Raw genomic sequence first — 12088 nt, forward strand, 5'->3', positions numbered from 1 at the left:
AGAAGGCATAAGGGGTACCGTGTGTGTGTGTGTGTATGTGTGTGTGTGTGTGTGTGTGTGTGTGTGTGTGTGTGTGTGTGTGTGTATCACAGAATGAGGGGCACATGCTGCCAGTTTAGTAATTAATTATCAACTAACAGAAGGGCTCTACCTACACTGTCTGTGGCAGCCACCACACTGATACCAAACTGCTGTGCCTCCTCAACAGAAACTAACACAGATCATCATCAATGAATAGACAAAAAACTCTGAATCTATGGTTACATGTGTGCATCTTACAAATGGAGTAACAACAAATAGAGGAAATATATTTACAAATGAAAATGAACCTACATTTATTTACTTCACTAAAGCTGGTTTTTTTCTTCTCATCAAAGATTTCTCTATTCATGCTACCCAACATCCCAAAAGAATCAGCATAAGGCCACAAACTTAACAAAATTCCTTCTCCTGTTCACAAAACTCCTGTCCTGTCTCCACACCCTAAATAAACAGGCATGCCTGTGCCCTGTGCCCTGAGGAGTGGTTTCCTAGGCTTTGTCCTTTCAGACAGCCCATTTCCAAGGACGAGCCATCCATCCACCCAGCTTTTCTCAAGGCCACATAGCTACTCTCCAAAGGCAGCCATCCCCAGTGGTTCAGCTGATCCTGACGGCTGCGCTCACAGAGAAAGAGAGAAAGAGAGATGGGAGGGGAAGAGCTCCCAGGAGTCAGGATGCAAGGTGACACTGGCTGTTGATCTGCAGTCACTCAGCAGCTGGATCAGGTGATGCTCTCTTTCTGTCTTTCTGCAGGCTGTGGGCAGTGGGAGTGTTTTGAGTGGCATTTAAGTATAGCTCCTGTGCAGCATGCCAGCTTCGGCAGGGCATCCTATGGCAAGCCCTAAAACGCAGAGGGAAAAGAATAACCAAGTGGAAGTGGGTCATCGTGCCATCTATCAGAGACAATGCACGTGAGAATTGTCTCACGTGCTGCTCCTAAATGAAAGAAAAACTCTTTGTAAACTCAAAGTTTGTGGTTCCCAAACTTGAGCATGTATCATGTGTTTTTATTAAAATGCTGATTTACTTGGCCTTATTTTAGAGGTTGGATTGATTCGGTCTGGGGTAGGACCTGAAAATTTGCATTTCTAACAACTTCCCCGAGGATCTGATACTGTGGGTCGGGGGCGGGGGGCGGGTCAAAACTTTGAGAACTACTGGCTAAAACATAGGATCCATATCAGCTAAAGCTATAACGGGTAATAGTAAGCCGCGCCCCTGAGCAGTAAAAGGAGACAATGCTACTGTCTAAAAAGAGAGAAAATAATAAAATATTTAAAAATAACACAATATATAATGCTTGAGTTGCCAGTAGCAAAGTGTTATGATTAGGTCCTTGAAGTCGGAAAAAACAGAGATTAACCAAAACAGACATTTTTGAACAAGTCCTGTCCTCTAACTCAACAGAAAGGAAGAGCCCATGTCCGTCATCCCCTCAGTAAACCATTGGCCCTGTAGCACTGGCTTTCCCATGAGGAGTTCCATCTTCTAATTCACACAGAGCAGGGAGAGGATAACAGCTAAGGAAATGCCATCAGTCCTCAGCTGGTCACTGTTTCTACTAATAGTGCCTCGTGTGGGTATAAGGCTTTATGGTTTGAAAAGCTTTCCAGTCGGTGATCAAAACAATGTGATATGGGTGAAATAATAGACAAATGGACCAACTGAACAGAACAGAGAGCCCAGAAAAAGACCCACCCAAATACAGTCAACTGAGCTTTGACAAAGGAGCAAAGGCAATACAGTGGAGAAAGGACAGTCTTTCCAACAAAGGGTGCTGGAACAACTAGACGTCAGTATGAAGGAAAAAAGTAAAAAGAATCTAAACAAAACCTTACATCTCTTTCACAACAATTACCTCAAAATGGACCAAAGACCTGAAGGTAAAAATGCAAAACTGTTACTGGTGACAGCCCGAAAGAAGCAAACAATAATTCAGTGACTGCTAGTGCCAGCTATCAAGTTAAGTACTTTTAATAGCTTGTCGCATTAATTCTAAACTCTGTATACAATGTATTATTCCCAAATTACAAATGACAAATTTTTTGCTAGTGATAAAACATAATTTTTCTACGTTATTCCTTATAGGATCTGGAGCAGGAGCCTCACTCCCCTATGAAAAGGAGAAGAATCTGAAGAAAGCACTTCCCTTCCTTCTCTCTACCTGGGGGCAGTGACCTTGAATACAACCACCAGCATCCCTTCCAGACACCAGAAGGGGGAGTCCCACAAGGCAGAAGGTGCCCTTGTGACATGTCCTCTTCTCGTCCATGTTCTTTACCTCCTTGCTTGGGAAGCCATAAAGTTGAGCTGAGTAGAAGGTGAATTTCATTGCAAAGTTTACAGACTCCGCTGACAGGTTCATGAAAACACTGCTGAATATATTACATACCGCCAATGCTCACAGCACATCCCGTGTTGGAAGTGATACTTTTCCACTGGCAGTTACCCTCTTTTGTCCTAGGAGCTCACTGAACAACTAAAATCAGGTGATATTTTTATGTGGAACATACAACATATTAAGTCCTTTTGCTCAGTGACTCATATAGGAACTAAACAGTACCCAGACTAGAAATCAATGTCAAATTGTTCAAATAAATTCCACTTAAACAATGGTGGCTCAGGAGGCACTCAGCCAGAAAGAATTCTCCCGTTTACTGTGAAGTAGAAGGGAGGAATGTTTTAACTTTGGTTGGAAAGAACATCTGATGAAATTACATGGAAGGTGATGGAACATCCTCTAAGAAACAGTTCTGATTCACTGTAGGGCATCCCCCTCTCTCCTACCACATTCCCATTTCACCCACTGAAGAGGTTCTTTCACAAGAGGCTAAGGAAACCAGGCAATATAAAATCTAATTGAAACTGAGTGCTAGAAATTTGTGGGGAGAAATCTGTAATTAAACTGAGCAATTACCTCCAGAAAGTTAACTTGGGCCAGCTCCAACACTACTACAAAATTATAAAATGTGCAGCATCTCATTTATTTGTCCCTCTACCCAATTATCTCTCAAATGTAAACCTCTCTTTCTCTCTCTTCTCTCCTCCATAGTTAATAAAACTGTTTGCAAGGAAGGAAAGAATCTTAGGTTAGTCATTTATGCTGTAGTGTGAATTAAAAGCCAGTGTGTCAACTTTCACAGGAATGAGAATTTCGAGCCATTCCTCTAGTTGTAGAATGACTGTCATTGGAATCGTCTAAGAGCATTTCATGGAACAGCTAAATATAAGGAAGAAGAGAGAAACTGCCTAAGTCTGCCTATGCCTAAAGTCAGCCTTAAGTCCAATCTTGAGGGTGAGAGCTTCCAGCTGCCACTCCCAACTGAAATGTGTGAGGAGAAATCCATAACTAATTCCTAGACATTGAATGAGAGTTATAATTTATCCTTTCAGGGATCTACTGTTCTTTTTTAACTTTGATTTTGATTTTAGGTTGAGGGGTACATGGCCAGGTTTATTATATAGGTAAACGGGGGTTTGTTGTACAGATTATTTTGTCACCCAGGTACTAGGCCTAGTAACCAATTTTTTTTTTCTGATCCTCTCCCTCCCTCCTCCCACCCTCCACCCTCCAATAGGCCCCAGTGTAGTGTCTCTTGTTCTCCTCTTTGTGTCCATGAATTCTCATCATTTAGCACCCACCTAGAGGTAAGAACAGGTGGTATCTGGTTTTCTCTTCCTGCATTAGTTTTCTAAGGACAATAGCCTGCAGTTCCATCCATGTTCCTGCCAAAGACATGATCTCATTCTTTTTCATTGCTGCATAGTATTCCGTGGTGTATATGTATCACATTTTCTTTATCCAATCTGTCACTGATGTGCATTTAGGTTGGTTCCACATCTTTAATGTTGTGAATAGTGCTGCAACAAACATTCACATGCATGTGTCTTTATGGTAGAATGATTTATATTCCTTTGGGCATAAATCCATATAAATCTGGATCTACTAGTTTCAATATCCTCCTCTTTTCCTCTAGGCCCAGAAAACAGATGGCCTTTCTGATGGCCTTTAAGTATCAACCCTGTAGGACCCATTCTCACTTGACACCAGGTCTCTCTACTCCAGATGCCCTTCTCCCTACCAGGTTTTATTTGAAAAGCACAACATGAGTGTCTTGTGCCAAATGTGGCCATAGGTCCTTCAACGAATGTTAAGAGAGTGCAACCCTTAGAGCAGAAAATTGACGGGGCTCCAACACATGGTTGGTCCCCCAGAGGCTCTCACTGCTCTCTTGGCTGGAAGAACTTCAAACTCTCAGCCAGTGGAAAATTCAGTCTGTTCCAAGCAAGAGACACAAATGTGCTCTTAAAATTCATACTGGCATTTGGAACTGCCCAGGGTATTATAAATATAATCGTTCTGAAGTGTGAGTATGTGTCAGGGAAAGAGAGAGAGAGAGAGAGAGAGAGAGAGAGAGAGAGAGAGAGAGAGAGAGTGTGTGTGTGTGTGTGTGTGTGTGTGCGTGTGTGTGTGTGATGACAGGAAAGTTAGAGCAGACCCAGGGCCGGGAAGGATCCATGCCAAGAACACAAGGCCAAGCACAGAGAAGAATGTCCACCAGGTTCCCAATGACTACATTCCAGACTTTCTACTGCTTCCTCCTCAGAGAAAAGAGGAGAAATAAATTAGAGAGAACGCAAAGGGAGAGAAAGAGTGAGCAAGATGGGTGGGGATGGAGAGAGAAAGGAACAGGAAGTGGGAGCCTTACTAGCCATATACCAAGAGGCCCAGACTGACCTAGAGGTCCCACCATGACCTATTTCAAGCTACAACATGAAGTCACTGAAGACAGAATTGGGAAGAGATGTGCACCGTCACCCCTGCCTGATGCAGGCCAGCTCCAGCACGCTATGACCATTCTCGTTTCTTCACAATTCTCTCAGTTTTTCCATCTTCTGTATGCTGGTTTTGTCCTGATGATGCAACCAGCAGCTGGAACTGTACACTTTCCTGCTAGTGTCTAGCAAGCTTCTCTTTTACTAATAACCAAAAAAAAATTCCTGAGCTCTTCTGAAAGAATTGCTGTATCCAAGGAATATCACCCAGCTGGCTTAGCCTTGGGCAGCATGTTAAAATAAGTAACAGCTGCCTTCTCTCAAGGCTCTTCATTTCACCTACCAAGTAACTCCTGTTGGACAGAGCTGTGATCTGAATGTTGCTGTCCCTTCAAAATTCATGTGTTGGAACCTAATACTCAATGTGATGGTATTAAGAGGTGGGGGGTCTTTGAGGAAGTGATTCATTCATGAGGGCTCCATGCTCATGAATGAGATTACTGTTCTCATAAAAGAGGTTGAAGGGAGTGTCCCTGCCCCTTCCACCATGTGAGGTTGTAGCAAGAAGGTGCCATATGCGGAATGGGCCCTTACTAGGTGCCTTGATTTTGGACTTCCCAGTCTCCAGAACTGTGAGCAATACATTTCTATTGTTTAGGAATCACCCAGCCTAAGGTATTTCGGTATAGCTGCCTGAATGGACTAAACAGGCAGAACTAGCACTGAAAACCTATCCTCTAGAAGGTGCAATTATCAGCAAGACAAGAAAATAATATTCATATTTTCCCATTTTAGTGGCTGTATCAACCAGATGTTCCCTTCAGAACTGAAACCCTCATTTTCCCACTCTGAAAGTACTGACTGCTGATGGCTCACAGCTGAGTTCCTCCCAAGGTACTGCTCTGAACCAAAGGAGCTGCCAGATTCAAGGATATTGTCCCCCTTGAGGGGACACTGCCTCTAATGGCTGATCAATGAGTGAGTATAAAAGCCTGAGGTCACCTCAATTCAGGCATGTCTGAAGGGTCAGACCAGCTCCAGTGCTTCCAAAAGGGAATCAGATAAGGCCTCTGTTGAAATCACATACTGGGTCCATTTCTCCCTCTGTCCCGTCATCCTTCCCTCTCTTGCTTACACCATTCCTGTGTAAATAAACACTAAACTTCCTGCATGCAATCTCAGTGTCTGTTTCCATAAAACTGAATCTGCAATGCCTATCCTGGAGCTGAGAGTGGAATCAGTCTCACCCACATCCCATGGCTGCCCCAAGGTGGGAGAGGGTTGGAATGTATCTTGAGACATAACTGCACTGTCTGCTACATAATAAGGCATGGTGGGTAATGTAAAAGACGTATGAACAATATCACAGTTCAATGACTGAGGCATTATAGGCATAGAGAAAGAAAAAAGCAGGCCCTGACATCCAGAAATAATCACCGGTAGACCTCAGTATTATTACAAGCTGATCTGACACTCACAGACAGGCCATTGTTCCCCTGTTGGACACAGACAATCTCACAGAACACCAGCCTCAGACAAGCTTATTCTGAACCATGACAAAATGAAACCAAACAAGGTCATTACATAATTCTGCCCATGCACAGACCAAAACAAGGTCACTCTGCCACCTGAAATGTACTCAGTCATAGAATTGCCTGGATTTCTGATGGTATCCAACCTAGTGCACATTCTTAATTTATTAAGCCCTTCGCAAATCACGCAACCAAAGTCCAAATCTTCTAGTAGTCTCTTTCTAACACAGTTACTAAGATAGTGTCCCTAAAGTATGTTCTCCCTTGATCAATGAATAATAAGCCCAGTTTGTTTGATTATAAGTGTGTTCCTGGTGGTCTTTGGCTGGAGGGCATTGGTAGCCCTCGATCAGTGTTTGTAGGGTGAATAACTGGGTGTGTAAATGGCTGTGCTTTTTGTTTCTGTGTTCTGCTTTGAGTTAAGCCTTTCAGGAAAGGCTTAACAGAAGGCCTTTGAGCTGGTTCGTAAAGGAAGATTGAGCTTTCCAAGCAAAGCAGGGTCAAAGAGAAGTCATTCCAAGCAAAGGAAGCAGGATATGCAAAGGTTGGCATCACTGAAATGAAGGATGAGGAGTCCATGTGGGTGGGGTGTAGGGTGGACTGGAAGTGTCCCAGGACCAAATGTGGAGATCCTTGTAAGTCACAACTAATCCTGTAGGCAAAGAGGACAAAAAAGTAGGAGAGAGAGAGAGAGCTTGCAATTTGAAATCTGGTTGCAAAGAGAATTCCTGGAGTAGCCATAACTATTTTTCCTCCAACCCTTTCTTTCTTTTTTGGAGGGAGGGAGAAGACATTTGCTTTTGTTAAATCAAAACTGCATATTTTGAATTTTCCCATCCTGACATTTAAGGCTCACACCTAACAACACTGAGTCCTTAATTCACTGGATATTGTGAATGCTTTGAAGACATCATGGCTTTCTTTCAAAGGTTTGGTAATTTACACTTCACTAAATAATTCCTCTTGCTTCTCAGAACTGAGTACAATTCAGCTGGTCACTTCCTCTTGTTATTTATAACTAAATAACTTACCATATATTCTTTAACCAAAAGAGACTTCCAGATGCCCTGGTAGAAAATGCCAATGTCTTCCCACTTCCTTGTGTGTGTCCATCTTTGACTCTCCATTCGTGCCCCCAAAGATGGCATTCTTCCTCTAGGGGTCATATCTCCAGGACCTCCCAGGCAGTACGATTCCTGCAATCCTTCCATCTGTGTTTGTCTTGCTTGTGCTCCACAAATTCTTTCTGTCTTAACAGCCCTATAGCTGCATGGCCTTCTCTTCTGTTCCCTTCTGTCTGTCTTGCCCTGCCCTGCCAGTGAGCACTCACAGTTTATAACATCTTGCCTTGCCAACTGGTTTTGTGAGTACCATGTAAGTGTTTATTAATTATAGATCTTTTGCAAATAACATATATCTGATACAGCTGAAGGAGACTGAAATGTCCCCACTCTTATTAATCCATGCTAATGTCGCCCTAGACTGCCCTTAGAAAGAATTTTGTGTCTATTTGTGAAATCCATGTTTTCTACTTTTACTCTCTCGATATGTATCTCAGTAACCTATGGATTATTTTGTGCTTTTAAACATAAATATTGTCATAGTGTTGTATCATTTTATTACATGCTTTTTTCACTCACAATTGTGTTTTAAGATTCCGTTTTGTTGTTAATATATGCAAAGCTTTTAGAACAGTGCCCGTAAACACCATATAAGTATTAGCTATTATTATTTTTGATATTATTATTATTATTGTTATTTTGAGGCAACATCTCATTCTGACACCCAGGCTTAGTGCAGTGGCACGATCATGGCTTACTACAGCCTCAACCTCCTGGGCTCAAGTGAACGTCCCATCTCAGCCTCCTGAGTAGCTGCGACTAAACTACAGGCACGCACCTCCATGACCAGCTAATTTTTGTATTTTTTATAGAGATGGGATCTCACCAAGTTGCAGAGGCTGGTCTCAAACTCCTGGGTTCAACCAATCTGACTGCTTCAGCCTCCCAAAGTGCTGGGACGACAGGTGTGAGCCACCACCCCAGGCCTATTATTTTAAATATTATTAATAAATGGATTTACATCATTCCTTGTAATTACTTTATAGCAATCTAACATTGATCATATGACATCTTATTTATCCCATTGCTCTATCTGTGTGTTGAGACTTAAGAAAATGATACCCCAAAGTGAAGGCCTCTGAAGCGAAGTCTCTCTCTGACCTTCTCCTGCCCTCCTGTCTCTTGTCCCTCATTCTCCCCTAAGGCAAGCTGTAGAAACTATAATTCCTCTTCCCCAAGGCAGGTCATAGAAACCAAAACATCTTTCACCCAAAGCCAGTCATAAAACCTAAAAATATGACTCTAATCTTCCCCTGCCTTTCTGTGTAAGAGCTGACCGCAAAGAAATTAAGACCTTTATCCCAGAGGGGTCCTATTCCATACCTTGGAGAAAGAAATGTTCCAAATGAGAGGACATGAAGAAGCTGAGTTGACAGAGCTTGATAGGTTTCCTGACTCAGTCTATTTCCATTTGATTATTCCTGTTTCCCCCAATCGCAGTTCTATGTGGCTGTCCATTCTTCACTGAACCTAAGAATAAAAAAAGGGATACATTTTTCCTGGATCTCTATTCTGAAGGCTCTCATGTCTCATAAAACTGTGATCAAATAAATGTATTATGCTTTTCTCTTGTTAGCTTGTTTTTCTTATAAGGGTGTCAGCCATGACCCTTATGATGGGGAGGAAAGGGATCACTTTCTTTCTGCCCCTGCAGTAAGTACTCAGGTTGTTTCCAATTTTTCACAATTAATTATAAGCAGTATCCCAAAGAATATCCTTAAACATGCCATGCTCATATGTTCAAGAGTTGGTATTTGCTTAAAGTGGACTTGTTGGGCTGTAAGGAGAATGTATTTTAGACTTTGCTAGCTCTTGTCAAATTGTTCCCCAAAATGTCTGTACCCTCCGCAGTGTATGAGAATTCTTATTTTTCTATTTTTGCCAACCACCATTGGTTTTTTCAAAAGTTTGTGAATGCAAAGTAATAATCTTGTTTTAACTTGCATTCTTCATTAATACATGAAATTGGGCATTTTTTTCTCTCCATTTATTGGCCATTATGCACTGGGTCTTAACCTTTTCTGGGGTCTTAGACTCCTTTATGAATCTACTTCAGAAAAAATATACTTAAATATACACACATACATTTTAGACATACATTGAAGGGCTTCACAGAGTCCCTGAAGACCCACCCACAAAGCCCCTTCAGAGCAGAGGCTCTCAAGCATTTAGTAGATATGAGAACCTCCTGGGAAGGTTTTTAAAATGCAGATTCCTAGGACCTATCTTTAAGGATCCTGACTCAGAGAGCCCCAGGTAGGAACTGAAGGGCTGGTGCAGGTGATGAGAAAGACAACTAAGACTATACTTTCAGGGGTCGTTTCTAAAGTTTGTTAAGAAAGACAACCTTAAGAGCGTCTGGATTCCCAGTAAGAACTCCTATTTCTGCTTTCCAAAACTTTCCCTTCTCCCACAGCTATGAAGCAAAGGATAAAGTCACCAAGTTTAATGTACAAAAGCTGTAATTTGCCTTTAAATTGATGTCGCTACTTTTAAATCCATGGTTACTTCTGTAGCTATACCTTGTGCCTCTCTCCTCCCTAGCTGGGAAGGTCGATGAGGGAATGAATAAATAGGGTGACATGTGAGACAAAGAAAAACACAAGGAAAGGAAAAAAAATTAGGAAATTCAAAGCTATTCAGAAAATGCTACATAAAAAGCATCATCCTACTAAATATGAACAGCTTGTGTTTGGAATCGCTTGTGTTTCTAATTTTATTACATGAGCAAGCTCATTTTTTTTTCACTGCCAGATACTTCAAAGATTCTCTTGCAAAAAGATGGAAATAAATTTAGTTTCCTCTCAGATCCAAATTCACATAAGTGATTCTGTCATAAGACGAAGAAAATTGATTGCTTCAATGGCAAATAATATATTTTTTTAATTTAAAAACTTAGTAGTAAGGAAATCATGTACCAGGGAATTCTCAAAACATTTTGAGAGAAATTGAGAATCCCAGTATGATGAGATGATGACGCTACACATGCACATTCTATCCCCCGTACCCCCACCCCCTGCTTTCTTGTTCAAGCCTGCAAGTGTCAAGAGAGAGTTAATCCTTGTTTTTCACTCAGTCACACACAAACCCGTTCTTCTCTGAGCAGGTCAATGACCAGCATCCTCTTGAGCCTTTGGTGGAATTCAGGTCCATGAATGATGCCAGGAGCAAGAAAGGATCTGGTTCTAGGACTTTAGAATGACTCACTCGGTACCTTTGTCCAGTATCAATAGAATAATGACTCGGTTGCTCTGTCCGTGAAACTGGGGCAGCGATGCTGGCTGCCTGCCTCACACAGAGTTGAGGGAAAACCAGGCTTGCAAGATGACAGAGGTCTACGGAGCATGGGCATCACATGGGAGGAGGTGCGGGGTGCCTTTGCAGAGCTGGAAGACAACAGAGGGGGCGACCCGACACAGAACCAAAGGAGGTCCTTGAACCGTGCCATGCCAGCCTGGGGTGGAAGGTGTTCTGTATACAGTGGAGAAAATGGAATGAAATCAACTTCCATCTTTTGTCTTTCTGAAGACCATCTTTTAACTTTCATGCGTTACTCATGGATTAAGAAGAAAAATGGTGGCCAAACACTTTCTAACATTTTCTGGTATCCATTATCTTGTTCACTTGGCCATACAGTGCTTTTTATACTCTAGATTTTCAGATTCCAGATGGTAAGTTCATTAAAAACAGGAATTACAATTGACATATAGATATACACAGACGTGCGTGTGGCAGGTAAGGTGCCTGACACTCAATATAAATACTGAATATTTTAAATGAATGAATTCCTACACACAGAGATAAACAACACACACACATACACACACACACACACATACACAAATAAGTTGGCATTTTTCCAGGACTCAAGCCACAAGGAAGATTTCGGCAGCAGGAGCACTTTTGCTGCCAACCTCATTTCTGCCTGTGTTATTTAGGATATAAATACCATTGCAGTAAAGGAGACTGAATGACCATAACTTAAACAGAAGTTTATTTTTCTCTCATATAACATGGCTTCTCTGTAGTATCACAAACTCAAGTTTCTCCCACCGTTCTTAAAGTGTTATCCCCATCCGCATGGTCCATGTAGTTCACCACAGCATCTGCATCCCAGCTGATAGAATAAAGAAAGCAAGGGGCCAGGCGCGGTGGCTCAAGCCTGTAATCCTAGCACTTTGGGAGGCCGAGGCGGGTGGATCACGAGGTCAAGAGATCGAGACCATCCTGGTCAACACGGTGAAACCCCGTCTCTACTAAAAATACAAAAAATTAGCTGGGCATGGTGGTGCGTGCCTGTAATCCCAGCTACTCAGGAGGCTGAGGCAGGAGAATTGTCTGAACCCAGGAGGCGGAGGTTGCGGTGAGCCGAGATCGCGCCATTGCACTCCAGCCTGGGTAACAAGAGCGAAACTCCGTCCCCAAAAAAAATAAAATAAATAAATAAATAAAAATTCAGAAGACTAAATTTAGAACAAAACCTTCAATCATGAATGATCACCAAAACTACTGCCACCAAGGTCATTCAAGAATCACCACATATTAAACAAGATTTTTAAAAATAAAACCTCTTATGGCCGGGCACAGTGGCTCATGCCTGTAATCCCAGCACTTTGGG

General features: G+C 42.1%; 1 long non-coding RNA gene across 1 annotated transcript in view; it reads right to left on the reverse strand.

Moving 5' to 3' along the window:
* Nucleotides 1–8936, reverse strand: part of LOC116564520 — a 47013-nt gene extending 38077 nt beyond the window's left edge. The window contains exon 1 of the long non-coding RNA XR_004274938.1: nt 8794–8936. This is a non-coding gene — a long non-coding RNA (uncharacterized LOC116564520). The remainder of the gene's footprint in view (nt 1–8793) is intronic.
* Nucleotides 8937–12088: the final 3152 nt, after the last annotated feature.

Source organism: Sapajus apella, unplaced genomic scaffold (assembly GCF_009761245.1).
Source record: "Sapajus apella isolate SASKATOON/1434 unplaced genomic scaffold, GSC_monkey_1.0 scaffold2, whole genome shotgun sequence".
NCBI lineage: Eukaryota > Metazoa > Chordata > Mammalia > Primates > Cebidae > Sapajus > Sapajus apella.